The sequence below is a fragment of the Mirounga angustirostris genome, unplaced genomic scaffold (genome assembly GCF_029215605.1).
Source record: "Mirounga angustirostris isolate CCGP_5_RB_7025 unplaced genomic scaffold, mMirAng1.0.hap1 SCAF_16, whole genome shotgun sequence".
NCBI classification, from domain to species: domain Eukaryota; kingdom Metazoa; phylum Chordata; class Mammalia; order Carnivora; family Phocidae; genus Mirounga; species Mirounga angustirostris.
The window spans coordinates 38,991,799-39,016,990 of NW_026991724.1; the positions used below are offsets into that span (position 1 = coordinate 38,991,799).

The 25,192-nt window shown below is 47.3% G+C and overlaps 1 protein-coding gene across 1 annotated transcript in view; it reads left to right on the top strand.

Annotated features, from left to right (window-relative positions):
• The first annotated feature begins 250 nt into the window (after nucleotides 1–250).
• ZNF536 (zinc finger protein 536) overlaps nucleotides 251–25,192 on the top strand; it is a 289,241-nt gene continuing 264,299 nt past the window's right edge. Inside the window, exons 1-2 of the mRNA XM_064580337.1 lie at nucleotides 251–298; nucleotides 910–950. The gene's annotated coding sequence lies outside the window, so the exon portion shown is untranslated. The remainder of the gene's footprint in view (nucleotides 299–909; nucleotides 951–25,192) is intronic.

Sequence of the window (25,192 nt, forward strand, 5' to 3'; positions counted from 1 at the left end):
CGCCGCCGTGCAGTTTAGCAGAAATCCGACAGGGGCCGCGTTTGCTGAGCGCATCCGGCCGCCGGGCAGCCCGAGCGGGCCGCCGGGCCCGGCTGGCCGGTGTAGACGCGGGGAGGGGGTCGGGGCGGGGTGTGTGTCTGGGGGGAACGGGCCCGCGGGGAGGGGCGCGGGAAGCGAGCTTGGACTGAGTGCTCGCCACCCCCCACCACCCCCGTCTCCGGCGTCCCGGGTGTCTCGGGCGAGTCGGGCAGCCCCTGGAGCCCTGGCCTTGGCGCCCCCGCCCCCAGCCAGGGCTTAGGTGAACTTGGGGTGGGGTGAGCGTGCGTGCGTGCGTGTGTGTGTGGGTATGGGGGGGGCAGACTGGGAACGCACTGTTTTCTTTCCCAGTTTGATATTAGCAACTGGGTTTTTACTTTAAGACCGGCTTTGCTCACTGCTGGGGTTGGGAGGGGGCGATCTTTTCCCATCACTCACATCTTTGTTCATTGTTCACTGAGTGGAAGGCAGGCGACTTAAAGAGACGAAAGAGAGGAAAAAAGGGGGGGGAGAGAAAGAGGAAAAAGAGGGGGAGCAAGAAGAGGGAAGGACGAGAGGCGTGGGGGAAAGCGCCCCCGCCCTCGCCCGGGTCGGGCTGGACGGTGAAACAGTAAACCCGCGCACGGAGGGTCGCCGGGAAAGTGGACATTACCGCTTTAATTAACTTCGAGATGCTCCGGCGGCGGGACCTGGCGTAGCCGTGACGCGCCCGCATAAATCTGCCCGGCCCGGGGCTGCTCCGAGAACTCGTACAGTAGCCGCGTCAGATCCAGCGCGCGCCTCCCAGTCCGGAGCCCATTTGCATAATTGGATCTTTTTTTTTTTTTTTTTTTGCCTCCTTCTTCCTCCCTGAAACTTGTTTGAAAACCCAAGTGAACACCGCGACGACCTGCACGCTCCAAAGCGAGTGCCAAGTAAGTGCCCTGCCGTGGCCTCGGCGCGCCCCGAGGTTAGCGCGCAAAGCCGGCCAGCGAGGTGCCCGGAGCCGCGCGCTTGCCGGCGGGCCTCGGCTGCGGGCTGCTGGCTGGCGGGAGGACTGTGGCCGCGGGCTCCGGGGCTCCCGGCTGGCAGCTCGCAGAACTTTTTCTTCTCTGTCTCCCGACTTCTCGGGCCAGGTGAGGTGTTTGGACCACGCGTGTACCTGTAGCGAGACTCGGGAGGCGACCTTTGGGGCGCGGTGGAGTTGGGCATCTCGGGTCCCGGGCGAGTAGTTGGTCCCCGCCGCCGTGGAGGGCAGAGCTGCGAGCGAGCGAGCGAGAGCGAGCGGGGCCGGCTGCTCGTCGCGCCGCGCCGCGGATGCAGCTCGTCGCCAAATGCCTCCCCCATTATTCTAAGGTTTGTGTCTCCGGCTGTGTGTGTGTGTGTGTGTGTGTGAGAGAGAGAGAGAGAGTGATCGGCTGTGCTTTAAAAAGAAAAGCAGCCAAAACAAGAGCAGGAAGGGCTTCTCCCTTAGCTTGCCCCCCCATTTCCCCAGCATCATTTATTTCTGTTGCTCAAAGGAGAGAGTGCAGAGCTTAAAGGCTAGACAGGGTCACCGAGAGATTGACAGTTCTGTTAGAAATGCCATAAATGCTATAGCCAAAATGTAGCTGCATTAATAAAATACCAACCCTTGCCTGGCAGGGAAAGCGCTTTTATAGTATTTTAAATTTTATAAAAATATATAATATAGTATTAGTATTATTTACAGTGTTCCGAACCTGGGGGAAAGTCGAATAGCTTGGGAGAAAACTGTAACCCTAGTTCCTGTTTGCCTAGGAACTTGCTGGGGGCTGGGCCCACCACCCTGCCTGGAAGGGGTAGGGACTCAGCTTCCGGCCTGGGGAGTCACAGGGGGGCGCCCCTGGCAGCCCTCTGGCCTCTGCTTCTGGAGAGCCTAGGGCTTCTGGCTGAAGGCTGCTTTAGTTATGATGTCATTCTGATAGCAGAGTGCAAATGTCTCCTGATTCCACCATTAACCGCCTGGCTGATTTGCTTGGTAATGAAAGCACTGACGTCCAGCGCCTTGACAAATGCAGGCCTGCAGAGCCCTAGGAATTAACTTTTCCCCCCACTGAGGAGGGAGTGAGCTGCCAGAAGTCTCACCACTGGGCCTCTGCCTTTGAACTTGGTCCTGTTCTCAGTCCAGACACTGACATGGATGACGGGCCCCTGGACCGAGAGACCCCTGTTGTCCTATAGTTTGGAAAACTTTTAGAAGGCTTTCATTTCTGGAACACCTCTAATCTGGCAAAACTTGAATTCAGTTGTGACCGGGCAGAGATACCGGATCTGATGGATGGCCAGGACCCCAGGTATCTCTGGGGCCACTGCCTGGAAGAGGGGATTGTGACATCTGCTTCCTACCTTCTAGTCCCTTAACCGGGACTTTATGTTAATATCACTGCAAGTAAACCGGATTTAGTGTGGATTTTTAAATAGTGTACAATGATTTAAGATTTCTTTTGATTTACTGTTCAAATGAAATTTGCATAAATGTGATGAAAATGAACTTAACATCTGGGCATATGAAAAAAGGTTAGTACCTCATATGTCATCTGCAGAGAAAGTCTCTAAAATGCTTTCACCCTAAACTGGGTTCAGGGAGACAGTTCCTGGAGACATAAATGCTAATTATGGAAAACCTGGAGAAAGCGCTTTCGATAAATTTGCATTCTCTTGGACCACTGCTCTGCAAACCCATCTTGTTCTGTGCCTGGAGTGCTTAACTTCTGAGCAGGGTGGAGATCCTCACAACTCAGCAAGTTAACTGCTGGCTGGGGCTATCTTCACGGAAGACTTAGGGCAGGCAGGGAGCGACAGTCACGCTGCTCTGGTCTGAGCCGGAGGCCGGTAACCCCTGTAATGGGAGAGGACAGGGAGGTGGCTGGGATATGCAGCCCTACTAACCATAGTTACCCTTTGGGTCCTGAAGGCAGTGCTGAGATGTCCAGTCACTGCCTACTGAGCCCCAAAAAGCTGAGCGATTAGGCTGTCTCCTCTGCCTTAGGTAACCAAAGAAATCTCCATCAGCGCAGACCGATAAAATCCACAAGCCCATTCAAATGAACTCTGAACTCCATCTTACTTTTTGAGCAAGACAAGCTTATCTCTGGCATAAGGAAATCAGAGTTAAATAGCCTTCCCCAGACGTGGTTGCCTTCTGCTCAAAAGTTGGCTATGAATGGCACAGGTGTTTATAAAGTGCCTTGAATGGAGGGAAAGAAAGACAGCAGTGATGCTCATGAGAACATAGATGAACTTACTTATTTTTTTTTTAGAAGAGGATCATAAAAGAAGAAAGAAAATAGATTTATTTTTCCAGTTTGAATGAGGACAATTATAGCTTTTTAACATCTTTGGATTTAGGGTTTTTAATAAGCCTTTTAAGTAAGCTGAAATATCAGCTTGCATTTTGTTCTCAGCATTATTTAAAGGGAGACTTGACTGCAAGTTTAACAAGAGAAGTGAGCTTTGTCCAGGTCAGCTTTTGTCCATGCTAAGGACTGAAGTCCCAGAACATCTCCTCCAGAACCTAGAGCAGGTGAGTGCTCAGCCCTGCTTTATGCTGTCTCCAGGGAGGCCTTAGATTTGGGCTGGAAGGACACTTGTGGTCAGGTGGCCTTCTCAGGCTGTGAAGGCCGGATTGTGAGGTCTAAAAGCAAGGCGCAAGTTCACTGGCATTGGGGAGACTCCCGTCTGCTAGTAAGGACTCATAAGCAGGGACTTTCTCGGTGAAACCACACCTGCCCTGCACACTGGCATGCTCCCTCCAGAACGTGCCATGGCATGACTTCGGCGGTGGGGCGGGAGGGACAGGGAAAGAAGCAGTCCCAGGGCAAGGTGGGGGTGGAAGGCTCTGCCTGGCTGGTGGGGCTCACTGTGTCTTTTACCTGGTTGAGTGGTACCTGGTTGGGAGTTGTTGGGAGAGAGGTCTTTTGTCAAGGAGAGTCAGGTCTAGACTGTCTGGGCGACCTTTGGTAGCACTGAGTGCCCTTAGAGGGGTAAGCAGCCGAGCTATGCTAGGGGGTCATCCATGCAGTCACAATGAGGTCTTAGTTGTGGTCATGCTGGTGTGTGTACATGTGTGTGCACGCCCGTGTGTACTTGTGCATGTGCATCCATGTGTGTATGTGTGTGTGTATGTGTACGGGCTGGGCAGGGTGTTGTCTGCCCGGAATCACCTCCACCGGGATGGTTTCCTTCTTGCCCACACTGTACTACTCAGGGCAGATTAGTGAGTTTGTGAGCGTCTGTGTGCAGCGTAGGGGAACATGGGTCCTCAGGGTATGGATCCTGGGGAATGCAGGCCACTTTAGATTCTTCACCCTACCCACTTTTTTTTTTTTTTTCCCCATATGAGGGCAGACATGGATGGAAGCCACCTCAGGAAGGTGGGCTACTCAGCAAGCCTCCCAGCTTGGGTCTCTGCAATGGCTGGGGGTAGCAGGGGGGCCTTCCTGCCCAGTTTATGCCATCCACAGGCTTCCGTTGACTTTCTGCTATAGGTCTTCATTGTGTGGAGATCAGAGCTGGTCTTAGCTGGCTCTGTTGGCTGCTTGCGGATTCCTCCCCACCCAACTTTCACTTTTCAAAATCATTGTAGATCTTTGGTCTTTCTCTTATAGTGGAGTTTTGCAACGGCAAAGACACGGAATCCTTGGCTTTTCAATAGCTTCTGAGCCAGGTCAGGCTTATCTGCCTGAAGAGACAAGATTCAGGGTGAGGCCTTTGGTGGAATTTGCTAGACTGATCTGAGCGTTGTTTTTCTAGACCAGAGCTTCCCCTCAGTGGCAGTGTGGGCCTTACCCACTTGTGGGAGTCTGTCCTGTGCATTGTAGGATGCTCAGCAGCACCTCCAACCTCTACTTAGATGCCAATAGCACCTCCCCGTTGTGACCATAAAACATGTCACCAGACATTTCCATGTGTCCCCTGGGGGGGGGGGAATCAGGCTCCTTTCCCAGGTCTTCCACGTGCCAGGCCTTGTCCTGGCCATGCCCAGGAGCACAGGGAGGTTTCACACTCAGAGAAAACACAGGCTGGTGCGAGATAGATAATGTCCCAGTGCCCTGCGGCGGCAGGACGTTGGGCCCTGCACCAAACAGGGGCAGACCTATGGGCCCTGAGAAGAGGGAGGACTTCCAATGGAAGAATCGTGGGTGGAGGGTACCTGGAGCGAAGGTGTGGGGCTCAACTGCGTTTTTACATCAGCTATACCCTGAAAAAGGCCCTGTGGGTGAGAACTATGGTCTGGGCCCCCTGCCTGCCATATGCAAACCCAGAAGTGGAAAGTAACAGTTCTTGGTCTCAGAGTTGAGGCTGGGCATCCTGCTGGCAGGATGAGGATAGTGGGATAGTGGGTTTGTTTGTTTGTTTGTTTGTTTTGTTTTGTTTTTGTTTTTGAGCACTTACTATGTGGTAGGCATGGGTTTTAAATACTTTCCTCATTTAATCCTTACACCCTCTCTGTGAGAGCGAGTACTGTGTTTGTCCCAAGTTTCAGGAAGGGAACCTCAGGCAGTGAGAGTGGTGGGCTGGGCAGTGGCTCTAGGAATAGAGCCTACCCAGTCTGCCTCCAGAATGGGCACAATTCACCCTCCACTGCGGCCGAGGATCTCCCCTTCCTGGAGGCACACTCATGGCAAGACCCCTGGGGTTTCATCACAGACCCAAGAAGCCTGTCCACAGCCTTCTGACACGAGGCTAGGAGGCTTCATGGGCAGGTAGAGAAGGTTCTGGTTGGCCAAAGCAACTTGTTCTTTCTTTGAGGGGCAGGGGCCTCTGGGTGGGTGGTGGCAGGAACGTCCTGAAGATGCTTCGAGGGCGTTAAGAGGTGCAGGAAGGAAAACCAGTTTGCAGGGGTTTTTTTTGCCCCTCCTCTACCTACCTATTCTTACTCTGTAGCTTTACAATGAGAAAATTAAGTGCCATTTTGACATGGGAGAAATGATCACCGTAGGCTTGAGCTGACATTAACCTGCAAGTTTTCTATCAATGCATTATAGCTTTGATTACCTGAGCCGTGTTTAGCTGGGTCTTTCATTACCGAGGTGGGCTTGGCTCTTGCGTCTTCCTCTCCCTGCTGATTCTTCAGCCTGGATGCTGGTCTGCCAGCTCCCCATTGCTTCACTCCACCTTTTCCATCCATCGGGGACCATCAGCCTCCTTCATGATTTTTTAGCTTTTTGTTGTTGTGTTACCGAATTACACATGCACACGGACTCTTAACGCAGGATGAAGTAGCTCTATTTAGGTTGTAAAAGCCAACCCATAGAGTCCCTCAAATCGAGATTAATCACAGAAATGCCCATTCAGCCTTAATTATAATGATGTTCTCCCTTGCACATCTGAGGTTCCCACGTAATTCCCATAGATTTGGATGGGATTTTGGCTCATGGAAGGGCTAGATTGTTGGGCCCTCGGGGGTTTTCTGTAATTCAGTAAACATTTATGCCTGTAGTTTCTGGGCACCTGAGGAGGGAGGGTCTGGGGCACCTCCGTGTAGGTGGGCAGAGGTGGCCAGAGCATTAGCACCTGCTGGGGCTGCTGGTGGTCGGGCCTTGCCTCCTGCCAGGCCCTGTGTTCTGCACTTTGGGTGCTTTATTGTCTTGAGTTCTTTTAACAACCCAGTGAAGGGCATCCTTCAGCACTTTGACCCGTGGGCAAACTGGGGAGTGTGACACTCGTTACAGCTCCCAGGCTCCAGCAAGGCCAAGAGAGGCTTTGAAGCCAGCAGGATTAGCCTGGGAGATGGTGCTGTGCACCTTGCCTGGGTTCCTGCCTCCCTATACAACACTCCTCGTGGACAGTGACAAAATCATCCTTTCCGGGCCTATTCAACTAGCCTTTCATGTGGAAGTTAAAAATGTACCCTGGGACCTGCGACTTGGAGAACATATGCATTTTTGTAAATTTGCTTTCAAGAGCAAGATAATATTTGGAAACTGTACCAGCTAAACTATCAGCTTTAGAGAAGCAAACAGATCCCAGAATGTGTTCATATTGTATATAAAATTTAATCTCTTTGAATAGCTTGATTATTTAACTTTACCTTTCAAAATATCTAAAAACATTTCTTCCTTCCTGGATAGAGAAAAAAATGGCACACACATTTTTTTTTGTTGTTGTTCTTTAAAAAAATCGAATTCTCTTTTAAAATCTATTAAAGTCAAGTCAGGCAAAGCCTTCCAAATTATTACAGAAAGGCTGTCATTTCAGTGAAGCCTATTGAAGGGGGTGGGACATCTTATTGAAATTACAGCTAAAGTGCTTTAATTATTTTGCTTCCTCGGCCAGGACTCCCAGTTTGGGGGTTGTAATCTGTGGATGCCAAGTGGCTATTTCAGCAGCCTTGAATCCGTACCGAGCGGAGAGCATTTCACTGATGAAACATGGCTGGATGTGCTAATTACCCTCGGTGCAGGATTCTCGCAGTAGCTGAGAAACTTTATGCACCAAGGTGTTATGCACCCGCCCCCCCCCCCCCCCCCCCGCCCCAACAAGAGGGTCAGTGCCGGTGGGTGGCAACCCAGCTCCATTAGATTGCCCGAGAGGAGTTCAAAAGGTGGAAAAGTGTAGTGTGGGAACGTGGGGGAGGGAGCAAAGCAGCCACATGCCGACAGGAAAGGGTTTAATCTGCACAGCCGAAACCTCCTCTGATGGTGGAGGGCCGCCTCGGCCGGTCAGCGAAGCCACTCCTCTCGCTGAGCCCTGCCCGCCACTTCGGACTTGGACTTGGAGCTCAGAGCCCTCGGAAGCCAGCCGCAGGCGGGCCCAGAGCTCTCACGGACTTCAGATGCTCCATTTCTTAAGCAAAACGCCAGACACTCTGTCTGCAATTCTTTTCTGAGATCATTGACTTGACAACTTAATATCTGTTTTCTCTGTGTTTTTTGTTTTGTTTTGTTTCAGTGCCCCCCCCCCCATTTCTTTTCAGCTGTGTCACCCTTTGCACACACATTCTGGAAGTATGTCGGGAGAGCTTTTGTTAAAGTTTGCTGGTGGGGGGTGCACGGGAATTTAGTTCCATTTAAAATTCTCATCTAGCATATTTTGGAGGCAGAAGAAATACAGACAAGATGATGCAAGCATTCTCATCATCTGCAAATGTGTTGATTAAGGCTGTAAGGTAGCCATGTGCCCTTTAGCAACTGCTGCCACCCCAAGGAAGACACAGTGGTTTTCTAAGTGCGTGACAAATGAGGGACTCATCCAGGGTCTAGTCATCTGACAGGCATTTCCCATGACAATGCTTCTGTGACGTAGGAGGTGGTGATCCGGCCTGTCTTAGGCGGGGAGAACGTGTGTGCTGTGCCTGTTGGTGTGTTTACTCTTTAATGATGGCTGTCTGGTGAGGGCAAGTAATATATTCCAGATATTCGAGTATGTACCATTTTTTCTAAGCCTTCCCAGAAGAACTGGCTGCATTTTGACACAGTGCCCTTTTCTCAACGATACCAGCCACTTGAACCTCACGTTTCCCCCTCACATCTCAAAAGGTTGACAGGAGCTAGACCCGTGTGTGTGTGTGTGTGTGTGTGTGTGTGTGATGTTCTTTTCTTTCTTTTTTTTTTTCCTCAGGCACTGCTTGCCCTGCCTGCATTAGGAGCCTGGCTGCTCAGGTGAAAAATACCAGGTCCTTGGGCGGACCTTGGGGACGATGGGGTGTTTGCTGTTAAGAAAACTTTTTCTCCCTTTGCGTGATAATATTGCTGAGATAGAAATGTAATTCTTGTGTGTGATCTCCAAATACCACCTTCAATAAAATGATTTGTTCATTGATCTAAAGAATGAGTGGTTTCCAGCTGCTTCATTCCTCAGGACAGACTTTCGAATTGGAATCTGCCTCTGTGACTCACTTCTGGTGGAGGCTGGCCTCCTGTGGAGGTCATTGTGAAGGGGCCAGGTGGCCTGGGGAGGCTGGGGCGTAGACTGCTTATTTCTCTAGGAATCACAGGGCTGAGCAGAATCCAATGCAAAATTCTAATATGGTAATTTGTGCTTGCCCATCATCTTCATCTTGAAGGCAGGCAAATCGAATCATTGCTGGACTGGGGAGCCAAGGGCACCCTCCTTTTATTAATCTCGATCATCAGCCAGCCGTTAACCCTTAGATTAACTCAAGGAAAATGTGCGTTTTTCCACTTGCTCTATCATTGCTTCTGGAGGAGGAGAGTCTAAAGAGGGAATTCTTTATGTGTGTTTTATTTGCTTATTAAATGTTTTTGCAAGAGTTACCTAGTACATGCATTGCTTGATATATCAATACCTATAGGTTAGTTTTTTTGCATAATTTAATTTTTAGAGATACTCCCATTCCCATTCCATGATTAAGATGTTTATTTCATTGAGCTGGAAACATCAAGTCTGTAAATGAGGAAGAGCTGGAAGCATTTTATTTGTTTGTTTTGTTTTTAAGCAGTGTGACACAGTGATAAAGAGCTCAGAACCAGTCAAATGGGGTCAGGTTCGACACCCACTCCTCCTCTTAGGAGCTCACTGTGAGCAGGACATTTCTATCCTTAAACCTCAGTTTTCTCATCAGTAGAATTGGAATAATTCTTCCTCCCTAATTGAGTCATCAGGATTAAAAGAGGAAATGATTAATTAATGAGTCCAGAGACCAGCTATTCAACAAATGGCCAGCTACTATTAGTGCTTGTTTTATACATTTTGTTAACTATTTTAGAAACGGAAACCCCACCAGAAACTGTGGGCATCAGTCATTTGCATAGCTTAGCGGAGAAGTGTCTTTCCTCCTTTGTTTCTCCGGCTGGCCTTTGGAGTTATTTACCCGGGGATCAATAAGTATCAGCTGATTGATTTCCTATATGTTTCAGAAGATGCATTTTAAAGGGTCAGCTGAGTTCATGGAGGGGTACAGGGCGGGGGTTGGGTTTAAGTCTTCACTAAACATTCTCACTCCAATCCATGAAGTGTTAGCGCCATGTTTCCAGGCTACACACACACACACACACTCACGCGCACACGCACTCATGCATGCACGCAATTGCGGGTGTGCACACACATCCCTACTGGTTGCTGGGATCTTGGTGGGAATGTGATGGGTGTTGCTCTTCATCCTTTCCCTAGACCAAAGCCAAAGACCCCAAGGAGGCATTGTCATTCATTCATTCATTCGTTCATGCATTCTTTTAAAAAGTATGTATTAAGTGCATTCTGTGTCCTAGGCAAGATGGGTACTGTGAACAAGCGCAGAATCACTTTGGAGCTGTTGTATCAAGATAAAAGTGAAAGTGAAGGCAGTGATGATGCTTTCTTAGGTTCCAGGTTCCAGATTAAACACAAACACGGACACGTGTGTGTGTGTGTGTGTGTGTGTGTGTGTGTGTCAGAGACTCACTAATTTGCATCCAGGCATACAGTCACATGCTGATTTCAAGGGAGCCTAATGCTTAAGCATGAGCTATAAAACTGAGTTGAACTTGTGGCCATTGCATTCAAGATGGTCACCCATGAGAGAGGTGGGGAGTTGAACATAACTCCTTTACTTTTTCCCTCTGGGGAAGAGGTGGAATTTGGGCTGACTTTCCCTCACTGGAAGGGATCCCAAATCTGTGACAAAAGGAAAATGCCAGCCATCCTTAGAAAGTAAAGAATACCCGAGTGATGTTATATTAAGAAGCAAGATCCCATCTTCCTGGGGGAAATTTGAAACCAAGATCGTGTCCCATAAATAAACTGCTAGCATTTATTGAGTGCCTATTACATGGGTGGCCTTGGCCTTAAAATACACAATATCATTTAATTTATTCCTTGCACATCCTCTGCCTTGGGATGGAGACAGGGAGGCCTGGCCTACCCATGGGGGGTGACTTGCCCAGCATCAGGGAATTGGTTGATGGTGATGCTGGGTTCTCTGAATGGCACTTGGGCCTGTGACATGTGGGCCGCATGTGCCCTCTGGACTGGGACTCTTGGCACCTGGCCTGGACCTCCTCTGAAAATGGGGTTTTCAGGAACAGATACAGCAGTTGGAAAATCAAGGCTCATGAGACTGACAGACTTGTTTTAGTTGTAAAGATTCTACCATACTCTTTCCTTGGTCCCTGCAGGGTGAGACTGATCATTTCTGAGCATAGGAATCATGTCTTCTTGAGGTGGAGGAGTAGATGGTGGGAGCAGAGTCCACGGGGGGTGGTTACCTATTGCCCTTGCTTCTTCCCGTCACTCGGCAGCATCACCAAGCTCTGCGGTTCATTCTCTCAGACTCGTTCATCCTGCAGGTACTCACTGTGCTAGGTGCTGGGGACCTGGCATCCATACTTCCTGACTTGAGAGAGACAAGTATGTTTTCCATCTCAACTGTCACCATGAAGACTATGCAGGAAGAGGACGGGGAGGGGGGCTCCTTTTCCACTAGGTGGCCAGTGGTGTTCTTGGAGGACTAAGGGCGAGAAGGCACCAGCAAGGCAAAGGGTGGGGAAGATGTCCAGGCAGAGGGAACAGCAGGTGCAATATCCCTAAGTTTGTAAAGATCTGGGTGGCTTGAGGAGAATAAAGAAGTCCAGGGTATGGGACGCCTGGGTGGCTCAGTTGGTTAAGCGGCTGCCTTCGGCTCGGGTCATGATCCCAGGGTCCTGGGATCGAGCCCCGCATCGGGCTCCCTGCTCAGCGGGAAGCCTGCTTCTCCCTCTCCCACTCCCCCTGCTTGTGTTCCTGCTCTCGCTATCTCTTTCTCTGTCAAATAAATAAATAAAATCTTTAAAAAAAGAGAGAGAATTTGCAGAGATGCAAAATCCTAATCTAGAACTCAAGGAGACAAAATGCTATTTAAAAGTTATAGTCTTGAGGGGCACCTGGGTGGCTCAGTCGGTTGAGCATCTGCCTTTGCCTCAGGTCATGATCTTGGGGTCCTAGTATCAAGCCCTGCATCGGGCTCTGTGCCCAGCTGAGAGTCTGCTTGTCCCTCTCCCTCTCCTTCTGCCCCTCTCCCCACTCATGCTCTCTCTGTCTCTCAAATGAAAAAATAAAATCTTTTTTAAAAGTTAAAAATAGGGGCACCTGGGTGGCTCAGTTGTTAAGTGTCTGCCTTCGGCTCAGGTCATGATCCCAGGATCCTGGGATCGAGTCCCGCGTCGGGTTCCTTGCTCAGCAGGGAGCCTGCTTCTCCCTCTGCCTGCCTCTCCCCCTGCTCATGTTCTGTCTCTCTCTCTGACAAATAAATAAATAAAATCTTTAAAAAAAAAAGAAAGAAAGAAAAAGGAAGTCCAGGGTGGCTGGAGCTGGGTGTGCATTGCTCCCCAGAGAATGGTTCAGTCTTCCTTCTTTGTACGGGAAGAAGTCTTCCAGTTGGGCTGATCTCCCCATCTGCTGTGAGCACAGCCTGTTGAGGGCTAAGTCCTGCTGGAGGTGTCCACTGGCTGCTATGGCCTTCTCTGCCATCCAAAGCCACTATCTTCCTTCTAGGTGGTCTCCCTCTGTGGCCCTCCATCCATTCTTCCTATATAAATATTCATTCATTCATTCTGCAAATATCCACTGAGCAGCTACTCTGTGCCAGGCACATAGAACAGCTAGAAAATAAAAATAGCTAGCTAGAAAATAAAGTTAGCTGCAAAGAATTATATCATGCTCTTATCTTCTAGTTTCTGTTGAGATTCGCAAGTGGTTCTTTGGTGCCTGGCTGCTCTCTGCCCCCTCTCCCCGACCTCATCTTTCAGGGTGTCCCCTGACTTGACAGTTCTCTTGTACTTAGTTTGGTTATACTTGTTCATACTTCATGCACTCAGAGGAGAGAGGGCACATCTTGAGTCTCGCATCAGCAGCTCAAAGTTCCTGTTTCCTTGCATGGCTGTGGGAGTTTGAACCATTCCCTTCCATTCCTTTCCATCCTGTTAACCCAGCGCTGCACCTCGGCCAGGTGGCAGGTGGTGTGTGGAGTGCTGAGCGCAGGGGTGAGGAGGACACACTCACGAGCGGGGCTCCTGCCCACATAGGGACAATCTTGAGTTTGTATTTGATTCAGGTGTCCTGGCTGTTTGAGGAGGTTCTCACCACCCAGCTCTTTCTGGGGGTCCTGAACATTTTCCCCTTTCAGGAAAACTAGATACCTATTTCTGTCACCTATAGGTCCAAAGAAGACTTTTGCTGTTGAACTTGAAAGTACACAATGACATCTCTTGCCTGGCCCTTTTCATTCCTTACTTACATGATTACAATAGCAACTTTTTAATTTAATTTAATTGAAAATTTTGGTGGAAAATGAAGTGTGTCCTGGCTCTTTGGATACTGAACTTTTTTCCCCTTCATCATTTGGTTTTAAATGATTAAGTAAATTTCATTAAATAACAGTAAACATTCCAAATAGTCTTGCATACATATCGTATTTCACATCATTGTAACTTCGATGTAAAATATTAAAATGTAAATGACTCAGTAGAAAAATTATGGAAACAAATGCGTGACTTTTATTACACTTTCAGAAAAGTTGCTTAAATATTTGCCCTTCCTTAACCAAAATCTATCATGAATTAAGAGAACAAGTGTTTACGGGCACTACAAAAGATAATCCTTTAGAATACAGGAACAGAACTTGGTAAACAGTGTTTCCTCTAATTTTACCTGTTCAATTCTAAATATATGTTGGCGGTTGTCCACTCGTCAATTTGATTATTGTCAAGTAAGCTATATAAGCATGAATAAATTATTTTAATTTCTAAGCTTTAGTTGGAATGATATTTTTACCCAAGTATATAAATATAGATCTAAATTTATATATTTTATGAAATTTGAACCAGCAATTTTTTTCTTTTCCTCTTAACAAATATTTCAGTCTATAGTAAAAATTGTCTGGGAAGCATTTGGTATTTTATTTTAGTCTCTATCATGACTTTCCATGTGATTGTTCTATATTAATCTTGAAAAGTGACATGAGATTCCTTTTCCGTAATAAATAGAAAATAATGTAATAATAACAAATGATAACTCTAATGGGAAAAATTATATTTTTCTCCAACTAAGAGAAGAGTGCCAACAATAGGTAGGATAAAATAAAATCAATATTTTGTCAGTGCTCTATTGTGTCTGGCTCATTAATTTGGAGAAAACTTCTCTCTTCTATCCTAAATCACAAATTGTCAACAAATAGTAGTTTTAACATCTACTCTCATTCCAGCACAGTTAATGCTTTGTAAGTTATTTTGGGAGGAAAATGATTTTTGATTCTGCAGATGTATAGAGATTGCATTGTGTAGTTTTTTTGTTTTAGGGAACAATGAAAAAGTTTTGCCATGCAATTTGTGTTCAAGAGATTGTTCATTGCAAATTCCGGTTGAGCACAATACTGTATGGTTTTTCATATAAATGAATATATATGTGTGCATATCTGTATATGAATGTATACGTATGTGTGTATTTGTGTGTGTATATATATGTATATATGTAAGTATATATACATATATGTGTATATTATGTTTATATATATATAATTGTCCTGTTTTATTACACACACACACACACACATTTAATGGCCAAGTTCATTCATGTTTATTAATTTTACTGGAAGTTTCACTTAGCTTCCTCTTCTTCTAGAAGAATTTAGAGTTTCTGATTTCGGAGTACCGATTGTCAGTTGATTAAGGTCAATGTTGGCACTTATTCCGGCTTCTATTGACTGGGGTCACGTGGTAGAAGTGATTGATCTGCCTTAGACACAGGATTGCTGATTTCCCATTGTAACAGTTCTTTCTACCCATCCCCTTCTACATTCCCCCGCGTTCTTCATATAGTATTTAGGAATGCTCCAGCCCCGCCCCCTGGGTTCCATGCTGTTACAGTAACGCGGAATTACAGCTTGCACTTGTGTGAAAAAGGTATTTGTATCACTGCTGCCTGTCCTCCTTTGTTTTCCAGAGATCACAAAAGCCTGGGATTTAGAATCGCAGATAATAACATACAGTACACATTATTGATGCTGCTTTAATTGTCTTATTGACAACTCACTTGAACTTGGAGAAGCATGCTAATATTTATCATCCTGTGAACTCATGTGCATTTTCTTGACTAAAGCCACAATTACAGAAGAATTTCAAAACTCGATGTCTGCCTTCAGCTGCCTCACCTTTTCTCTGTTTGGACAAAGGCCGCTACATCATGGGAGAGCCTGCTGAGGCTCTCCTTGCTTGTTGCCCCTTGCAGTGTCCTCTGGACCCTTCTCCCTCTAGGGGTGATCTGGCTACTTAACACCTTGACGAGCACCTGGCCAGGGAATTGGGCAGAACTATGACCCACTTGAGCCAAGAGGGCAGTGCCATGTCGGCCTTGGGCTACCCAGAGGTTTTGTTTGTTTGAAGAGACAGGTGTTTCTTTCCTTTTGGGAAACGCCAGTGGAGAACATGAGAAAGATTTAGAATAGGCTGAAGCTAGGGTTGAGGCCACTGTGCGGCCCAGGAGGCAAAAATCCATTTGAGGAGTGTTTCGATAAGCTCAGGCTGACGGATGGAGCCATCCTGGTCTAAGTGTGTCCACTTTGCTGTCCCCGTCTCCCACTCTGCTGCTCCTGGTCCCTCTCTTATCCAATAGGAGCTTGAATAAGGGCCTCTTCTGCCCCACTAGCTTCTCTCAGTTCCCTGGATGTAGCTGTCCTGGGACCCGTTGGTTCACATCCCTCCCTGGAACCCGCTGGTTCACATCCCTCACCGGGACCCGCTAGTCCACATCCCTCCCTGGGATCCGCTGGTTCACGTCCCTCACTGGGACCCTCTGGTCCATGTCCCTTACTGGTCTCTTCTGCTCACTCCGTGGGTCTCACTCTTTAGAGAGGCCTTTGCTGGCCTCCATCCTCCTCTGCCCTGCCCTGGTCACCTCCCATCTCATTGTCCTGTTTTATTTCCTCCCTGGGATTTGTCTTTGTTGGTTTCATCGGCTGTTAGCCTGTTTGCCCCCCTCCACCAGAACTACACTCCCTAACGCCAGGACCCTTGTAGTCTCCTTGAGGACTCTTCTGTTGGCACCTAGAACAGCGACCCCCTAAAGGCAGCAAATTAATAAATAGTTTTTTGAAAGAACGCTACTTTTCTAAAGAAAGAAAAATACGGGTTTGGGATTTTGCCCTTGGCCCTTTGAGAACAGTGTTGTGTCATGCAATGAACTATCCCCTGACACCTCCTTTGTTCCTTGTTGGAGATGGAAACCGCAGCTGTGGCTTTCTCTGGACTACGAAGAGGTTGCCATGATAGATCAGAGTTCAGAAGGATAGTTGTGTCTGTGTAGAAACTATATTAATGTTATTGCCGGGTTTCTCTCCCCTCGCGGGGCACGGCTTAATCAAGGGTATTGCTTCTGGATTGAGTCGGGGCCTTTTACCCCCAGTTATTTCCCTGCCCATGCCACCCCATCCGAGGTTGGCCATGCGGTCTCCGCGACGGGCATCTCCCTGACATCAGTACGTCGGGCACGCAGAAGTCTCGTTGGGTTCTTTGTCGTGCTGAGAGCCGGCTGTGCGGGGCCCTGATTAACGCAGAGAGAGCTGTTAGTCGCTCTGTGCTGTCATCTTTGCCAGCACTTGGTGGGGGTCCCCGGGCAGAGGAGTCCCGGAGTCTGGAGAAGATGCTGTCTTGACTCCCTGATTGGTGAGGCGCTCATCTGACTGATGAGTGAGGTGGAGTAACCCCACTGGCTCCGAGACACTCGAATCACAGAGGTGATTACAGAAGGGGAGAAAGGACTTTAAATCTATGTCACATCCTGTTGCCCAAGTGGCTGCCATCTTGGGGCGCTTGAAAATGCGGGTGCAATTTGAAGAATCTCTTTTCCAAAAGCGTTGGAGATGCTCATCTTCCTCCTCCTCCCCATAAGTCAACAGCAACCACGAATTCCTGTAGAAAGAGAAATGTGGGAATGAATGTCCCACACATCTTGATTTTCACCTGTCTGTCCTAGAAGATTTTTTCACTGTATAAAATTTCTTCCTTTGGTCCATATTATTTGTTGACTCTGTATAGCAACTTATTTTTTCCCATGGACGTCTTTTCTTCCCTATGAGATTGCCAGCTCTCTGAGGACAGGATCTTCCCTTTCCTTCCCTTAGCATGTCAGTGCCTGCCAGCCACTCACTACTGTCCCCCATCCCTTCCCCACAGGGTGTCTGGCAGCTGCAGGAGGGGTTTGGGATGAAAGAGGGATGTAATAAAACCTTAATAAATGATTGAAGAGGATCAGGAACCTGGGTCTTCTGAAAAGATACAGAATAATTCCCCAGTGAATTGTTCAGGACTGACAGACCTCTTGGACTAAAAACTACTTGCTATCTAGTTGGTTGTCGTTGTTGTTGTTGTTTTTTTTCCTTTTCATTTCAATGAGTACATCTTTCTGCTAATTATATTTTAAAATGAAGACCATAGGACTCTACCAGGGGGACTTGAAACTGCTATTACTCAAAGCCAAAACGTTTTGGGCATGAAGGCTCTCATCATGAATGGGTATCTTGATCGAGTGAAATGAGAAATCCCTTGGTATTCTGCTTCTCGGTGATGATCTATTGTTTTATGCCTCTAATTAAGGAGGGGAGTCCCACCTCCCCATACAAGTTGGGTAGAAGCTGGCTCTTTCCCTTCAGGGTTTTGGCCTTGGCTGACTCATGTGTACCTCACTGCCTTCTTCCTCCAGCTTCCTGTTCAACTGCCATGTTTCAACTATTTGATCGTGTGAACGCAAATAAAATACATATTCAGTGGTGCTCACTGTGGGCCTCCATGGCAGGCGAGTGTACAATTCAGAGTCAAATGTAGGACGGACACACAAGTCTGTGTCCCGGCCCTTCCTTGGTGAGTCACTTGAGCTGAGTCTGTTTTCCTATCCATCAAATGAGGGCGGTGCGCTTGACCGATGACTCTCAAAATTTGGTAGACAAAGGAATAGTTTAGGGGGCTTGTTAAACATTCCAATCTGGGGGCCCCACTCAGAGAGTCCAGTTGTCCAGGGACCCCAGCTGGACCAGGTGGCCCTTTCCAGTCCTGCCTGACAGTTTATGAAATGAAACTGGAGAAGCAGTTAAACGTTAGCACACCTTCTTTCTTGCCTCCATTGTTTTCTCCAGGTTGTCCTAATTTGGCAACATTTTGCAAAAATCAGAGCGTATTCCTGGCTACAATCACAGAGAGAAAATTCCAAATACTTATCCTCTCGAGAAGCTTGTCGCTTTGCAGGGCAGGTGACAGCATCAGAGAACCCCTCTCTGGGCGATGGAAGTCCTACAAATCCTTTATCTGATTTCAATCCCACACATCTTAGCAAGTGGCTTTTTTGTGGTGCCCCCACACATCAACACTGGGCAGAACGGACCTGACTCTGCCACGTGTAGTGGGAGAGCAGAGTCTATACGTTTGACTTGAAACCAACTAGAAAATCGTAGAAGACGGAATTGCCATAATTCAAAACAGCCTCAACTGTGATTTTAAGAAGGTGTAGCTTCAAACAGTACTAAACAAAATGAAAAACAACAACAAAAAAACAGAAACTTACAAATTTGGATGGCTGATAAGCCTATGTGGTGGGGCTGGGGAAATGTTCTTGGAAAGCCTAGCCGCAGTGAGCAGGTATGAAGGGAAAGAGGCTTCCAACATTTCATCGTACCCACTGCTCATTCTGCAGGAGTTAGAAATACTCTTCATAACTCCCTAATTGAGCAAGTGGGGCAAGATGTTAGCAGTAATGCTCCAGGTACGCCTGACTTTCGACCTTGGCCAGCAGTGGTCCTGAGAAGCCATGATTTTTGATGCCTGTTAGATGTCGTCCTTTAAGGAAGACTCTTGAGTAAACGGATGTCTAGTCCTTTTGCTTTTTAGCAACCCCCCTGCCCCAGAAGTTTGGTGACATTAAGCAGGAAGGACGACCATCAGCAGGCACAGATTTCATATCAAATAAAAGAACTCAATTTGCTGCCAAATGTGGGTTTAACCTCTCCCAGATCTTTGGTTGTACATAATTAATGCATCACTCAGCATTTGACTTTTGTGCTTCTCATACAGATTTAATCTTAAAGGGTGCTCTGGATCCTGTGCTCACAAAAGCACATTCAACTTATTTTGTGGGTTTTTCCTTTGGGTTCGGGGGATGCCCTTGCCTGAGTTTTCCTGGAAAAGATGAGCTGTCTGGATCAAATACCCTTCTCCCTTCAACTCTTTAGCAAACATTGGTTGAGTGCCCAGCACTGTGCTTCCATAGGCTTGGAAATGAATGCTGGAGTACAACTGCAATGCTAAGAGCAGTATCAGTACTGATGGTAATGTTAATCGGCATAGGGGTACTAATACTAGAAATGGGAGGGAGGGGGATGCTCCATGGGGGCACACCTTACGGGTAATGTCACATGTATTTCCTCACTGGATCTTCAAGAGTCCTGGGAGGTAGATCATCTGATTTCCCAAGCAAGGAACCTGGAGCTCAGAGTACCAAGTGATTAACCAAAGCTGACATTCGAATAGCAAGTGGCCGAGTCTGGGTGGAAGTCCGCCATCCCTGCCCACAGAACCTCTCTCACTTGTTTATTTGATGGCTACGGTTACTCAGATTTGGTCAGAGGAACAGAGGGGGGGCTGCTCTGTGCTCTGGAGGGCAGCCCTGACTGGTGTCTTCCTGGGGAGTGAAGGTGGAGGGCCAGCTGAGGGCCAGGTGGACGGTTCACGAAGCCGCCAGTGCCTTTAGCCCCGGGAAGCTTCTAGGGGCGTGATCGCCAAAAACTGAGTTCCTATTTACATCCCCTGCTAGGAATGTTTCGGGGGACATCCTTGCAAGGGGTTTCTTCCCCGGGCAACGACAAGCACTGTCTGGATGTGTTCTCTTGCAAAGTAGACGAGATGTAAGAACATGTTTTCTATTGATTTTTAAAAGCAATTCAGGACCCACCTGGTAATAATAGGAGTGACCTGTACTGTTTTGTAGGCAGTCACAGCTGCTCGGAGCCTTGTTGTGCGACTCTGATGTTTGGGATGTGCATTCTTTGAAGATTACTTCTAAAGCAAGGCGTCCAAATCCTTAATTCACGATTCTGTCCATTCCTGTGGTGTTTACATTCCACCATGGCAGAAGATCACTGTAAAGAAGAAAGAGGAAAACGTGCTTTTAAAAAGAGCTTTCTTTGCGCAGGCTTCCTTCAAACACCGTACCCCTTTCCCTCTGGTGACGCTGAGGTCTCTGTTTCCTCTGCAGGGAACATATACATTAATGGGTGATTTAAAGGTTTGTCACATTGTTGTGACACATTCAGGTTGAGCTCATGGGGCGCTGAGCCGCGAGGAGCAAGCGCTGGTGTGATTTCAGGGTGTTTGGGCATGTCTCTCTGGCATCTGTCCCCGAAGTGCTTTCATATATTTTGTTAAGGAGCACGTCCTGCCCTTCGCTGGAAGTCGGCTCTGAAAGGGTCTTGGGTAAAGTGGCTGCTGGAGCTGATGGTTTTGGCCAATGCGCAGAGCAGGGCTTTGCTGGGGCTGGGCGCTAAGACAGGAAAGATTCTGCTGCTTAGAGAAGTCTTTGAGCTTTGGAGTCTGAGGGCTGGAGTCACGGGGACACAGGGTCAGGGGAGGCCTCTCGATTCGATTCCCCAGACACCGAGATAGCTATGGTTTCTCTCCTCTCCACGCTCTCCCTCTGCATGATTCAGAGGCCTTAAAGTGCAGAGTAAATGTAAGGACAGAGTTTGTTTTGATTTTTCCAACCATAACTGTTTTGATGCCTTATTTATTAGTTATTTTTTGGTGGAGGAGAGGGGGAAGCAGGTATCAAATGCCAAGGACTTTAAAATGCCATTTCATTTTTTGTTGTCTCTGGATTTGAGGGAGTCTTTCAAGGTACATGACCTCTGTCCATCATCAACGTTTGGAGCCTGTCTGCTCCCCACCATCCCACAAGCCAGCAAATCCTTGTCAGTGGGGAACATGGGCTGCCTGATCACAGAGCCTTCTCCGGGGAACCTGGGGTGTCAGGGATCAGGATCGGCACGGTTCTATATGAGGCCCCATGTCTCCACTGCTGGAGGCCCACCAGTCAGAAGCCATTTCTGACACGGTACTAGGCACCCATGACATTTTCTTCCCTTCATGAACTGGGCAATTAGGAAGCAATGGTAGAACACAAGACGGGCTCCCAAATCCCATCTGGTTGCGGTTGGTGCAAATGGTCTCAGGTAAATGTTCAGGCTTTTGCATTTGTCAATGCACTTTTTTTATGATACGTTGAGAAAGCAGAGTGTGAACAGAAACACACAGATGTCTGACATACAGCCCTCACGGCCTCAACATTTTGCTGACTCTTTGGGGCATAGTTTGGCCTTAAAGTTTTTTTAAAAAAATCATTAAATGCTCCACCTTTAAAAACAATTTCTATTCCCTTTAGGGAATGCTCCCTGACATTTTTGTCCATCTGGCTTTGGTTCTGGACCACACCACTGGTCTCCTATGGGCCTTGGGTGTCTTAGAGGAAGCTGGAGAAGGACTCCAGGGTGTGGAAGAGGCAGGTGCATGTGCTGAGGGGTGGAGCCAGGAGGCTTTTGCCCGTCCCATCTCTTTCATGCCAACAGCATCCTTAAGGCCCATGAAAATGGGCTTTGGGACTCTTAGTGTGTTTTCTGCCCTCCTGTGTGAAATAAGCTTGAGAGACAAGAGTCTCACTTTTTTGGGGGGTGGGTAGACACAACTGTAAGCAACCCATGAAGTCTGGGACACCTGCTATTGGGGCATCAACAATCAAGCATAAAGGTACCCAGAAAAGCAGGAAGCTTTGCTTGCATAATGGTATGGCTGAGGTGTTGAGGCGGGCTGGGAACCAAGACAGGTAGATGTTTGGTCAGACGCCAGGTACATCAGCTTGATAGTTTCCAAAGTATTTCATTGTGGCTACATTGGCAGAGTAGAAGAGAAGGATTCTCAACAGTGGGAATATTTAGAGCATATTTCATTATTTTAAAAAGTTGCTGTGATTCTCATAAAAGCAATTTAATTTTAACTCCATTTATTTTGTAGTACTTTAATGAAGGTAGAGAGCATTTTGAGATGATGATGATGATGATGATGATGATGATGGTGGTGGTGGTGATGAGGATGGGCAGTAGAAGGCTGGAAAGAGTGAGCATCAGCCACTGCATGATTCCCACACCCAGTGCTCATTCCAGTTGGGACTTTTGCCCTGTAGGCAAATCTTCACCCCTTGGGATTCCTCATTTGATCGGCTGTAGGGAGACCCTCCTCGTCAACTGTGGAGAGGGATCCTAGCTGGTGTTTCCAGAGGGCAGTATGAATGATAAATACTGTTAATATTCAGAAGCAAGAATTGATTTAAAAAATGTGCCTTTGATTCACTAATCTCTGACATCGAGACATTTTTTGAAGTCTGTTGCTATAATTAGAATTCTATAAGCCATTTTATGTCTCTATCAAAATTTTAAGAGACATAGAAAATTTAAGGTTTTTTTGGGCTTATAAGTCATCATATCAGTGCGAGTCACTTCACAGTTTGGGCTTCAGCGTGGAGCAGTATTTCAGGGCCTCGGACTCGATCTGTCGTCAGGGCTATATTGACAGTGGCCAGTCCCCCGTCCTCATGCTACACTGCAGAGCTCAGATTTTAGTAATTGCTCAGGAACTGTGTTTCTGCCTTGCTTTGATTTGTTCTTGCAGCTGAAACGTGGGGCTGGATGATCGAGCAAAAGGTGAACGATGGTGTCATTCGGAGCCTGTGCCTTCCCCACCTCTTGGCTGTGCTTGTGTGTGTCCTGTCTGGGCGAGGGTGGAAGGGAGAAGCAGGGAAGCTTGGTTTTTGCGGACACGATGGGTAGCGCGACAGCTTCAGCTGGGCTCAGGTGAGTCATGGTTGTGCTCCGACTTGGGTAATTGGTGGCATGTGGTCCACGAGCCACGTGTGAGAGCCCTTCCTTAGTCATAGAGAAGGGGGACACACATTGCAAATAAAAACCTCATCAGATTAGTGAGTCACAAAAGATGCTAATCCCAACCCGATGTTTAATTTCTACTTTTTTCCTTCCTAAAGCAGAAGCTGTTCCTGTTCTTAAAAGAAAAAAAAAATCAGTTTGCAAAAGAACTGATTTAACCACAATTGAAGGGGGGGAGGTGTGTCACCATTGCACTAGGATGATTAACATGAAGATGAGGTGCACTTTAGCAGGGCTGAAACTTGTTCCTAACAGAATGTTAAATACTTAGTGAAAAGAAAGATTATGTCTATCTAGTTACAGCATTCCTTGGTATATGCTCCATGTCAGAGTGCCATTGTCTCTTGGGTAAAGACGGAGAGTTCAAATACCCACTATCTCTCCCTGGTGCTCCAGATGCTCCGCTGTGAAGTTTTTATAATCCATCTGTCATCTTCTAGCAAGGAGGGCGCATGTTCTGTACCACTCAATTACAGAATTCTCCTTTGCCAGCTCCAATGAGACAGGAAAGAATGTTATGGGTGGTTGAGAGAAACTGTCAGATACACTAAATTCCTGGGATTCATATGGACGGTGTTATTCCAGGGTAGGAACACAGCCTGCCTATTGTTCGGGGGCATTAGGGATACATTTGGCGTTGGGGTAGAGATTCTTTGATTTTTTTTTTTCCCCCCTCTTCCGGAGCGTTGTCTTAAATTTGATTGTGCTTGCTTGGGAAAAAAAAAAAGAGTAAAACAATCACTGAAACCTCCTCTGGAATGTGGACCTTCAAATGCGGATTGAAAATGTGACATTGGTTTTAGCTAACAAGGAGTCGGTCACCCAACTGTGCAGAGATTGCAAAGTACTAGAATGCTTTTTGTTTCTCTGGTCTCACTTTATTGAAATAGGATTTTACTTGGTCTTGATAGAAGATGGTGACTAGTTGCAGTCTGATCCCCACAGAAATAATTTTCATCATTGTACGAACGGTAGCCTGAACATTAAATGTTCTGCCATCTGGTGAGATCTGGGAAAGTTAGCCCCGGACTGAAAAGTCTTTAAAATGGGTTATTTTATTTAAAGACAATTTACCTTGGAGTGGTTAGTGTTGCTGGATAGCATGTTAACTTCTCACTCATTGAGTCACGGGTGGTTAAATTCGTTGTCTTATGTGAAATGAGTTTGATGATCTCGGCTTAGCCTCTAGTGGGTATTAATTCACATTATGAAATATCCCAGAATAATTTAGCACCGTGTGGCATAATTTGCATTTTTACTCAAGATAGGGGCAATGATAGTGTCTGTGGATATAGTCTGTCTCTCTCTCTCTTCATTCAAAAGAGGACAGCTCTCCTTTGTGGCTTTCAGGGTGATTGTGGGGTAACTATTATTATTAATTTGGGGGGACCATATGGCTCAAGAGCTTGGGGTAGTGAGAATAAGACCTTCTAGCTTGGCACTAAAATCTAACAAGAAATCTTTGCAGGGACATAATTACAGCTGTGATGGTCTAGGATTTCATGATCCTGCCCAGAGTTGACGTGTCCTACATGCATGTGCACTTTTGTACACAAGCACATACGCGAACCTACAGGACACATATTAGGGCACGCGCATTCAGTTTGGGGGATTCCTCATCGCCCACAGTTTTTAAGAGGGATCTTTTCCCTTTACAAAACAGGAAGGTTTTCCCGAAATGCAAGATACTATTACAGTAATTAATTTAGTGAAACTTCTTAAATCTGATCTTCTGTTCAAACTAATAATGGGAGGATGGGGGAGCTCGATGTCGTTAATTGAAATCTGGAGACAATAAAAAAATGTCTTTCTGCAACTTCAATACAGCAGTCTGGAACTGTCGGGTCAGGCTGTGAACCAATTTTCTTCTCATTACTTTTGATTTTGGAGTCAATACAAATTTCATCAGTGATTGTAGGGTGCAGATCCTCGTCTGCATGGACGCTGTCACGGGAGAATATGTGCGCTTGGCTTAAAGATTTACGGAAAAGCAGGGCTGGTGAGTCAGGGAAGGGAAGAAGGAAAATGCGGCCAGCAGCAGCCTCCCTGGCCGTGGCCTCCTTGCTCCGGGGGTGATTGGGATCAAGAGGGGACCCGGGCTGGGGCAGAGGGTGGGAGCCTCAGCAGGCCGGCCGGCCGTGCCCTGCGCTGCCCTGCTTCCTTCTGGGATAACTTCTGCTCCTCCTCCCAGCCCTGTGTCTCCAGCCCATGTCTGTCTCTCTCCTCCTCCTTCCCTCCTCATTGCCCCATTTTACACGTGTGGCGAAGGTA